Below are 11,529 nucleotides of genomic sequence, written 5' to 3' on the forward strand. Positions count from 1 at the left end.
TCTTCCCAGTCGGGTTCTGACCTGCCTGGCCAGCCTTATTTCCCATGTCTTTCTCTTCATGCCTCCGTGCAGCACGTCATGGCTCAAACTGGCCAAGCACATTACTGCCTCCTTGCTGTCCTCCTCCCTGTTTCCTGGCTGGAGGCCCTTGCTTACTTTCCTCAGTGGTGAACTTTCCTCATTCTTTCATTCTCAGGGCAGATATTATTTTCTCTCAAGCAAAGGCCTTCCCAAATGCTTCAGGCCTTTTGGCTCTAATCTGTTTCTCTTGGCATTTTTATATCATCTCCTCCCCTCTCTGATGATACCAGCTTTGCTTTGTCAATGGTTGGGTTTTTTTTTTTTTGTTGTTGTTGTTTTATTTTTGTTTGTTCTGGTCTCTACAGCTAGGCAGGAGCTATTTGAGGACAGGCCTTTGGTTGTTTCCTCTTTGTGTTAATGTCTAACCCTATACCTGCTACAACCAGATTTATCTCCATAAATATATTACCTGGCCTTTATTCATGCTCATTCCCATGAAAGTATAGGCAAAATGGGAATTCTCACATATTCCTGATGGGAATACAATTTGGTAGTGTCTATCAGTATTTAAAATACTCATGACTATTGATTCAGTGATGTCATTTCTAACAAACTTTCCTGACCATAATATGTGCATATAGACGTCAATGGCAGCATTTTAAGTTTGAAACACTTTTAAGTGACCACTAGTGAGGCTAAATGGCTTATGGAATATCTCTACTATGATATTGAAAAATATGTAATAGACAAGTGTGTTCTGACATGGACAGATTTTTTTTAAAGGTAGTGTTAAATGAAGGAATGAGTTGAATGTCAGTGCAAAACTGTGTCTTGCTGGCATACTAAGTTGTAATGCCAACCTATAAAACATTACGGAAACTGATTTGATTCCAAATATCCACCCATCAGGATCACTCTTAGGTCAACTCACTGGGATATTTGCATGCTTCCTGAGCTAGAAGCAACTTAGTTCTTAACTCAGCACATTCCCTGCATTTTTATAGGTTGACAAGTGAAAGGATGAGTATTTCAAACTCTATCAGCCTCTGTTGGATGCTTTCTTTTTTTGTTATTTTTGTACTGGGGATTGAACCCAGGGGTGCTCTACTACTGAGCTACCTCCCCAGTCCTTTTCATTGTTTTATTTTGAGACAGGGTCTAAGTCACTCCAATTTGACATCCTCTGCTTCAGTCTTTTGAGTCTCTGAGTTTACAGTCTTGCACCATCACCACCAACCCCTCTCATTTTCTCTTTAAGCAGCATTTTCCACATAATTTTGCATAAAATGCATGTAAATACAGGTGCTAAGTCTCTTTTACTGACTGAAAGAAAAGACTAATTCTGCAGCACAACATACATCCCATAAATTGGACAATTTTTTTCATAAAATATTTTTTAGTGAGTATGAAAACATACAAAAAGATACCTGTTTTCATCTTTATCAAATGTCCAGTATATGTTTTTTAGTGCTTTAAATATTTTTTAAACTTTAAAGACCACATAATATTGCCTGAGTTTTAAAAGCCACAACTAATTTGATTCTATTTATGTAATATTTATACACATATGTATGTGTGTAGCTATGTATATGTACACACATATGTAACTGTATGAAAGAATATACCAAATTGATACTGATTAGTTTTGTCCTTTATATGTATAAAGGACAAAATTCACCTTTTCTAATATGTACTATTTTGCTTTACTTTTGTTAACAGTGAACATAAATTACTTCGATAGTTTTAAAAAATCGATTAAATTTTACATGTAAACATGTGTATGTATATATTTGCAGTAAAAGGAAGAGCTATATTTTTACATATTAAAATTTGACAGCCTGAGAAGGGCTAGGGCAGTAGCTTAGGGACAGAGCAATTGCTTAGCATGTGTGAAGCACTGGGTTTAATCCTCAGTTGTAGCAGATAACAATAATAAATAAATAAGATAAAAAGTAAAAAAAAAATTGACAGTCTGTACCGGATTTTGGGAAAAAATTCAAATCTTTCTCTCTCTCTCTCTCTCTCTCTCTCTTTTTTTTAAACCAGAGATATAACCACTGAGCCATATCCCCAGCCCATTTTATTTTTTATTTAGAGACAGGGTCTCAGTTGCTTAGGGCCTTGCTAAGATGCTGAGGCTGGCTTTGAATTTGAGATCATCCTATGTCAACCTTCCAAATTGATGGGATTATGGGTGTGTGCCATTGCACCCCACTCAAATATTTCTTTATGGCATTTTCATCTATATTTAAGAAAACAACAAGAAAAAATGTATAAGTAGAGGAAAAGGTGGACATCATATTCCTTTCCACTGATAAACACTGTAAAAATACAAATTTTAAGCTACTATAAAATCTCATTTGATTTTGATTCTTCTAATCATAATCTATGATTACACAACATAGGTGGGGCTTACATCTACAATACATGAAGAAAAAATGTTTGCTAGGCAAGTTAATATAATAAATAAGATAACCGGTGGCATGGGGTAGACTCATCTATTCATATAACCTTTGTATAGTTTGTATGATGTCTTTTATCTCATGTTACTATGACTGCTTTAGGAACTCTGTGTTCATCCTTAGAATCTCTGTGCCCAATGAGGCTCCTAACAGTTGCTAAGGGTAACCTCGAATTTGACATCCTCCTGCCTCAGCAATTCTCCATATTGAGACCTGACTTTGTTGGAGTAAACCTTGTTGCTGGGTAATCTGATAATTATCATAAAACTCAAGAAGGTGGGGTTCTGGTCCTAGATCCTATACAAATTAGGGGTACGTGGACAAATCATCTAAACCCTCTGGTTCTGTTTCTTTTCTGGAAAATACAAACTTTGACTAGAAAATCATCAAGTTCTCCTTTAGTTTTAAAATTAGATCCTTAATATGCCAATGTAATAGATTTAGGCATAGTAATCATGGTCATGCAGGTGGATGCTGCTAAACAGAAGCAAGTTTTATCCATTCACTGAAAAGGCCCAGATTCTAAATGGAAGTAATTTGAATATAAACAAACTCTCTCTCTTTATAAGGAGATCAGTAGATCATTATTATCATATTCAATTGACCTTTCTCTATCTCTATATTCATTTTTTTATCCAAATCAGGAAGGATATCCCTTGTGTAATTGATATAGTCAGCCCTCCACATTCTTGGGTTTCATACCCACAGATTCTACCAACTGCAGATTGAAAAGATTTGAAAAAAAAATTGTATTTAGCATGTGCAGACTTTTTTCTTGTCATTACTCGATAAACAATACAGCATAACTATTTACATAGAATTCACATTGTATTATATATCATAATCAGCTTAATGATTCAAAGTACACAGGAAGATGAGCACAGTTACCTGAACACACTGTCATTTTATATAAGGGACTTGAGCATCCTCAGATTTTTGTATTTTTGCTGGAAGGAAAACCCTGGAACCAAGTCCCTCCAGATACTGAGGGGACTTATATCCATATGAAGTTTTTTCTTTAATTCAGACTTTTTGGATTATCAGACCCCAGCATGTTTTTGATCCCTAGATTATTCAAATGTATAGCTATGATGAAGAAATATCACTTCAATGTAAAGTGAAGTTGTGCAGACTATTATTAAAATCATAACAGATAACTGTTAAATATCCTTAATGCAGCAAAGGAATTTTGATTTTTAATAGTGTGGACCCATGATAACACATGTATAAGGAAGACATACTTTTGCTGCCACTATCCATGGGGTACAAATATTCCTCTCCCCCGATAGTGTTGGGAAAGATGGAGCCCAGTTTTGTAACCCACAAGGCCAGAGTTGATATAGGGATGCTACAGGAGGACAGAGGAAATTTGAGTAGAGCTAAGTTTCATACCAAGGAAAGAGAGAAGGGCACTATGACCTGTCAAAAAGTCTAAAGAACAAGGGCAGATTCAAAACTGGCAATGAAACTAAGACTCTGAAGCTGGAAGAACACAGAAACCAAGAGTTGAAAGGTAAAAAGGCTGAGTCCTCTGCCTCCATGCAGGCGTGGTTGGAGGGATAGCTGGTGTGGATACTAAATCATCTCTGCGACTTCTTCAAACAACAATGCCAAAAGGGAAAAACAGGAGGAGGAGGAAGGGGAGGGGAAGGGAAGACAAAGTGGCAGAGAGGGTCAGGAGGACTGATGCTGTCAGATTGTGATTTAGAGGGAAAAGGACAGAGAAAGTCCACATTCCCAACCTCAGTCTTTCTGGAACTTTTTACAACTGGATGTTTTGGTCCAAATCCTATAAGTTTCTTGTTAGCTCTTAAGTTTAGAAGATAACTGCTAAAACAGAATCTCATATATTATAGAACTTTATTAAACAAACACTGAAAGATTTATAATCCATTGTTATTACTCAGGCAACATGTCTCATTTTACCTCCTTACCACATAGGCATCTAGGTTTCCTGGGTGCGTCCCTGATTGCTTTCTAATACAGTGGTCTCAGGGTTGTACTGGGAGCAAAGGCAAACAGTTGGGGTTGCTCTAGCTGCAATTTTTTTTCTATTTTCTCTTAAAACCAGTTCAGTCTTCCCCAAATCCCAGGGTTCCACTCCCTAATTTGGAGATGAACCAGATGATTTCACTGGTCTTTCCCTTCTCTGGTTTCTATGATTCATCAGCTATAGCAACAAGGGTGGGGCAAAAAACATAGTTCTAATCTTCAGGTTCTTTCTCAGCTCAAAAGGAAGGAATCAGAAAAACTATTAGGACTGTTAGAGAATGAGAAAAGGGGGCTGGGGATGTAGCTCGGGGTGGTGTACCAGCCTAGCAAGGCCAAGGCTCTGGGTTCCATCCCCAGCACTACAGCAAACCGACCAACCATGAGAAAAGCTAAATAATAATGTGCCTAACTCAAATATTTCCTTGGTATATCTCGTATCCCCTATTTTCCTCTTTAATTATCAATTATATGAACTTCCATATTTATCAATTGTTTAACAAAATTTTTAATGAAATATGGAGGGAAATGCTTATTCTGATACAGATGGAAGCTTAGTTGGTTTTGATCATCCACGTATCTAAAAAAGCTGCTAGGATCTACCTGAGTATAACAATCAAGGAAGTCTCAAGACAAATTCATTCAATTTAGCAAACAGTAAGTTTCCACTAAGGGCCAGAATGTTGTCAGGGCTGTACAGCAGATACAAAATAGGAAAAAACACCACAATTCACCCTTCAGGTCTCATGGAATTAAATAAGTGAGTATAATTTGACAAAGGTATTGGAAACGAAGTCAGAGTGCAAGGGAAGCACAATAGGAGAGAGACTAATTCTGTTAGGATAGTTAATCATTAGAGAGAGAGGAAGTAGGCCACTCCATCTTGGCCAATGCACCCGGTTACTCAGAATTATTTGAAGTCATTGTGCAACCATAAAAGAGGAAATGTAACATATACCAATTTATTATGTATGGGTAGGGAGTGGCAATAGAGAGAGGTATGACCGTTGATTTTTAAACAAACCGTTTGGTATAAGAACTAGTAAAGATTGGTAATTAAAGATATGATTTATGCCACCATTGTGTGAACATTTTTGGAACTCCCTCAAAGTCAAAGACAAATCCTAGTGACTGAATAGGAGTTTTGAGGAAAAGTTAACAGTGGCTGGGAATGGGGTACACACAATCATAGCTACCTGGAAGGCAAGTTGGAGGACAGCCTGGGTAACTTAGTGAGATCTTGTCTTAAAATAAAAAGGGGTAGGACTGTGGCTCAGTAGTAGAGAATTTGCCTAGCATGGACATGGGTAAGGCCCTAGGTTTAATCCCCAGTACTACAAAAAAAAAAAAGGAAAAGGAAAGCTAACGGTCAATCTGAGCTAAGGCTGGTGACTAATAGGGCAAAGGTTAGTAGGAAGACAGAATACCGTCCAACTGGGGTTAAAGATAGCTACATAAAGCCACCACTAGGCCCTTACTTGATAACGTTATTCCATGAACTCAGCAGGAATCTTCTAGTTTCAAGAAAATTTGATTATTCTGGTATGAGGTTTGAAGTAGAAATCTATCAATCCGATCAAACTTTTAGAATTTTTGAGATACTAAATATTCAAAACACTATCTAAAAGTTAATTTGTTTGGAAGGGAAGAAAATGTTCAAAAGTGTAGTGGAGAAATGGAATCTTTGATGATGACACGTCTATGAAAATGAACACATATACCAACAAGGGTCTCAAAACAGCACTTTTTGGAGCAAGGGAATAGCCAAGTATGTTGCAGTTTCCAATGGAGACATCAGCCCCAGGTACTTGTTCTTTAGAAAGGGGTTAACCCAAGGGCGTGGTGCAGTGGTAGAGCACTTGCCTAAAAAAAAGCAAGAGCAAAACAAAACAAAAGCCACACATAGTATGCCTATGGTCTCAGGCACTTGTATAGCTGAGGTGGGAAAATGGCTTGAATCCAGGTGTTGGAGGCCAGTCTGTCTCTTTAAAAAAAATGCTTGGGGAAGTTTTTCTTTCACTGCTGCAAGTATCTTTCAACTGAAAGTGAGAAATGATTGGTCAATAGGTACTAAGTTATGTCTGGATAGAAGAAAAAAAAATTGCACCATAGTGTTATAATGATAAAAAACAATAAAATACCACATACTTCAAAAAAGCTCTAAGAAAATTTCTCTCTCCCAAGTTTCCCTTTGAAGGCTGCAGCATGTACTATGAACATTTAACCAACAACATAAATATAAAATAAATGCTGAAGTCCCCTGAGGAGCTCAGGTCAGGACTCTGCTCTCGAGCCCCTCAGGGAAGGCAGTTTGGGTTTTAGGTTTAGGCATCTGGGCTCAGTTGCTTGACTCAATTTCAGTTTTCTTTCCTCTATACTAGAGTCCAAGTTTTAAAAGATTGGGAAAAGACCAAGTTGGTAAAAGAGTGTATCACAGAGTCAACTACTATTTTTTAAGCAACTTTCTTGTGTGGTCAATGATCCTTTTCCAGATTCAGTATTCCCTTCTAAATTGGAATTTTATTCTCCAAAGAAAAATTTCTGAAAGGAACCCGGAATCCATTTAGGTCTGGGGCCTCAAGGGAGGAGAGACATCTGACCCATCTGCGTGAGGATCTGCAGGACTCACCACCCTGTTACACAACCCACTCCAATGTGCTTGCCATCTGTGCTGTCAGCCTCATTGGCCTAGCTGCATTCTCTTGAAAGGGTGAAGTTTCTAAGCTGCAAAGCCTGAGTTAAAATGTAAAGGACCGGGCATTGTAAACCTGCTTCTAAACTGCAAAGCATGGGTTAAATTCCTGAGGCAGTTAGGACAAGGCCCTACTGGCCATTTAGTTGAATTATGGCCTGGGGTCCTGTGCAGCTCCTCATGTAAGCATTCAAGACCCTGTGCAGCTTGTCACGTAGATATTCAGGGTCCGAACCAATCAGTTTAAATGTAACCCCCTCCTCAGGAAAGACCTATCACTCCAGCCAGCCCTGTTCCCACCAATTAATGTACTAATCAAGTCTAAGAATTATTGTTTGATTTTCCCGCGGTGTAAGGTGATTTGTTAAAGGAGACTGTGATGTATGCAAAGCCCCCCCCACATCCTCCCCAAAAGGTGTACTTAAGCATTGTTCAACCCCTGCTCAGGGCTCTGGGCTGCTCTCGCTTCTTGAGTGAGCCTAGAGTCTCAGCGCGCTGAATCGGGGTCCTCAATAAAATTCTCCTTATGTTTTTTGCATGAAGCCAGTCTCTTGTGGTCTCTTCCTCCGACGTTTTGCCAGTCCCTTACACTCTCAAATATGTCAAGCTCATTAGGCACCAAAGAGACAAGAGTGAGCAACTTGCCAGTTAAGAGTGGTCACTGTGCCTTTAGGTTTAAATGGAAAAACAGCCTTTCCTGACCTCTCTGCCCTCAGACTTTCCCCATTTCCACTCTATCCCCTACCTACCTCTCCCTATTACATACAGCCCTACTCCTCGCTATTATAGATTCACCATGTTGCCACCCCTACTCCCACCTCCTAACTAGCTTTTGATCACTCTCCATCTCAGGATAATGTCCACCATCTTTACCAAGACACCAAGACCTCTCATTCACAAGTTCTCCCCAGCACTATGGCAGTTCCTTTTGTTCCCCTTGCCACAGGCACCTGGCTGGGCCTGAGCCTCCCTGGAAGACTTACCATCGTCGTCTACTAACATGCCCTGTGTGTTCCCTTCACTGCAATGTTGATCCTACTTTGTCTCTCAGCTTGAAATTTCCTCTCCAGTCTGGCAAACTCTTTTCAACTTTTAGCCCAAATGGCATCTCTCATTGATTTGATCTGATAATTCTCCACATTTCTACAGTGACTTATAACCTAAAAGAAGCTTTTATATCCATTTTCTATTGGGTATCTACTATAGCCTGTAGAATAGACCAGGAAGGCCTTACTATTCATTCCAACGTTACAGATGAGAAGACCAAGGAAGGATAATGCTTTAGCAAATGGTGGAGTTGGCAGCCTACCTCAGTGCTCTTCCCCTCACTCCTCGTACTTCCTCTTCCAGCAAAGTCCAGCACTGGGCTGGCTACTTCTAAGACTCCACTTTTCACACTTCTTTTCTTCTGGAAGTTGCAGCTGACGGTCCTAACATTCTGAAGATGTCTCCACTGCCAGATGTGAATTAACTTCAGCATGGGGCCCCTGGGAGACAGAAGGCTTGGCTGACAGCAAATTCAGCACTCCCCTGTATGCAAAATGACATTTTGGCCTTAGGCACTGACTAAGTTACATAGTCCTTGCTCCTTAAGAGAAAAAGTTTTCAGGCACTAGAATGTAGCATTAAAAAGAGCCAAACTGAATTAGGGGCTGACCTACTACTTTATTAGGCACCTAACATGCACATATAGAGAGACCTTTAAGCCTAATGTACTATGATATCACAATTTACCTCACCACCCTTTCTGAACTCAAAAGAAACTAACTCATTGTGCAATTTCATGAGACTGAAGATTGGAGCAGGACAGAAACTATTTCCAGCTGCCTAATGTGGCACTTGGGAATTAAAACTCACATCACTTTCAGTGGGGCAGAGGGCAGGCATTATACTTGCAAAATGTGTTCAATTATTTATTTTTCACAATAGTGAAAGTGATGTTTGTATATTATTGGGACCAAGACTAAATAGTTAAAGGTAAAACACAAATTCCATGAGATACAAACTGGACATACAATACATACTACTTCTTAGTTATATAGAATATTAACTTTCTCAGAAACAAATCTCAATAACTTGATTTTTTATCCTGGATCCATTTCTTTCTTTTTTAAAAAATTTCTAGCTTCTTAAATTTTTGAAGATTTTTCTAATCAAGAAATATAACTTTGGTGCCACTATGGCCTCATGCCTTTTTTCCCCCTCTACCACTTATTGTTTAAATTGACACATTATGTATTATGTATTATATAACACAAATTGTATTATGGAATACGATATAATATTTTGATTCCTGTATACATTCGGTAAAGTACAAATCAAGGCAAGCATATCTATCATCTTTAGCATTTATAATTTCTTTATGGTAAAACATTCAAAATCCTTTCTTCCAGCTGGATGTGGCAATACCAGCTGCTTAGAAGCCTGAGGCAGGAGGATGGCAAGTTGGAGGTCAACCTGGGCAACTTAGTGAGACCCTGCCTCAAAATAAAAAATAAAAATGGTTGGGGATGTAACTCAGTGGCAGAACACCCCAGGATTTAATCCCCATTACTGAAAAACAGAACAAAACAAAAACTTTCTTCTAGCTTCTCTGAGGTCTATGGTACATTACTGTTTTCTATTATAACAATACTGTGCAACAGAATACCAAAATTTAGTTCTTCTATCTACCTGTAACTTTGTACCCATTGACCAACCATTTTTCACTTTCAGTTGAAAACTTTAGGAACAAATGTAAATACTATCTCAAGAAGTGATCATAGTTAGTGGATCTCTTACTAGACAACATTCTCTTTGTTTATTTGGAATCCCATCTAACAGGTTAAACTAGAAAACTTTATGGTTCAGTTTCAGCAGTTTAAGCTGGATAGAGGTCTTTTTGAAAGACCTGTTATTAAAACTGTGGATGACTGATGTGTACTTGGCATTAGAAAATATTATCTGCAGAAGGTGAGGCTTCAAGAGTTGAATAAAAGAACGGGTTCTTCTTTTCAGCACACACACCAGTGATTAGAGATAAGCTTTTTGCTGTTATTGATGTTGTTTCCCAGGGAAGAATAGGAAACTAATATTCAGGTCTAGACAAGTTTTGCTGCCAGACAGAATGTTTTTAAGAGCTTTTGAAACTTTGTATCTTCCAAACTGTTTACTGTGAGTTTGTATGTTTTCATTGCTCTTAAATGAGCTGGAGTAACATTAAATGAGTTAGTATTATAAAAATGTGTCTAAAATAAGAAACTTTTTTCTTTCTTGGCGGATGACTTCTGTGGCCTTCATTAAATGCAGGGGTTTGTTTGTTTGCTTTTAATTTAGTGTTCTATAACTTGGAATGGCCCTAGAATGCTTTCCTGTCTTTCATGGGAAAGAGAATTTTTGATCACTGACCATTTGTTTTATAGACTGTCCTTTAGTTTGATTTCTCTGGTATTTCCTCATGATTTGTTTATTTGCCAGGAATCTATCACACAAGTGGTACTGTGTTCTTCGTGGTATATATTGGGAAACACTCCATTGACTTGTCTCATTGCTGGTGATACCAAGTTTTTTCTCTCTTGGTTAAGACACTTTCTTCCAGGTTCTGTTAGCACTCAGTAAACTAGTAGGTTATGTTATCCTCATTAAATAAATAACGAATTATGTAAAGCTATGCAAATTATGTTGTCAAATTTTTACTCATTACATTGGGCATCTACTGATTACTAAACTATGACTCTAATGGTTGAAAATTGGTGATTTCTCTATATCTATCATTCCATTTATTGGTTGGCAGTCTACTCTAGAAAAGACTGTTTCCTTCTTCCCTAATTATTTATTCATTTTTATCAATATGGACTCAAGGATTCCTATTGTATTCAAAAGATTCCAAACTCTTTCTATAATATTTGATGCTCTTAATTTTCTCTGACCTGGGACTCCCGTAAGCTAGCTCCTGTGTTCTTCTGATATGCCCCATCATTCTTTGAACACTTTCTGGTGCAGCATGAGTTCCCAGTTAATCTTATACTTTCCCTGACCCAATCTTGAGAATTAGTAATTTCTTCAAGCAGTTCTTGTTTCTTTTAGTGATGAATGGGATTTAGAAACCAAGATCTAGATGCTAGGTGTGCTAATTGCTTCAGCCCCTCTGCTGCTTCCAGATCTTTTCTGTGAATTATGGAATATGCATACCTATAACATGAACAGCTGTAACTGTTTTTCCATCTCTCTCGATGTATGAAGTACCATGCACTCACTCTGATATTTCCAATTCCAATCCAATATGATGAGATTAATTCTTGCCTTTCCCTTTCCCAATATTCTCAATGTATTTATCTAGCCCAAACAAAGGGAAAGGTGAGAGTCTTATCTGTTTTGTGCTGTTTT

The sequence above is a fragment of the Urocitellus parryii genome, chromosome 6, assembly GCF_045843805.1.
Source record: "Urocitellus parryii isolate mUroPar1 chromosome 6, mUroPar1.hap1, whole genome shotgun sequence".
Taxonomy (NCBI): Eukaryota; Metazoa; Chordata; class Mammalia; order Rodentia; family Sciuridae; genus Urocitellus; species Urocitellus parryii.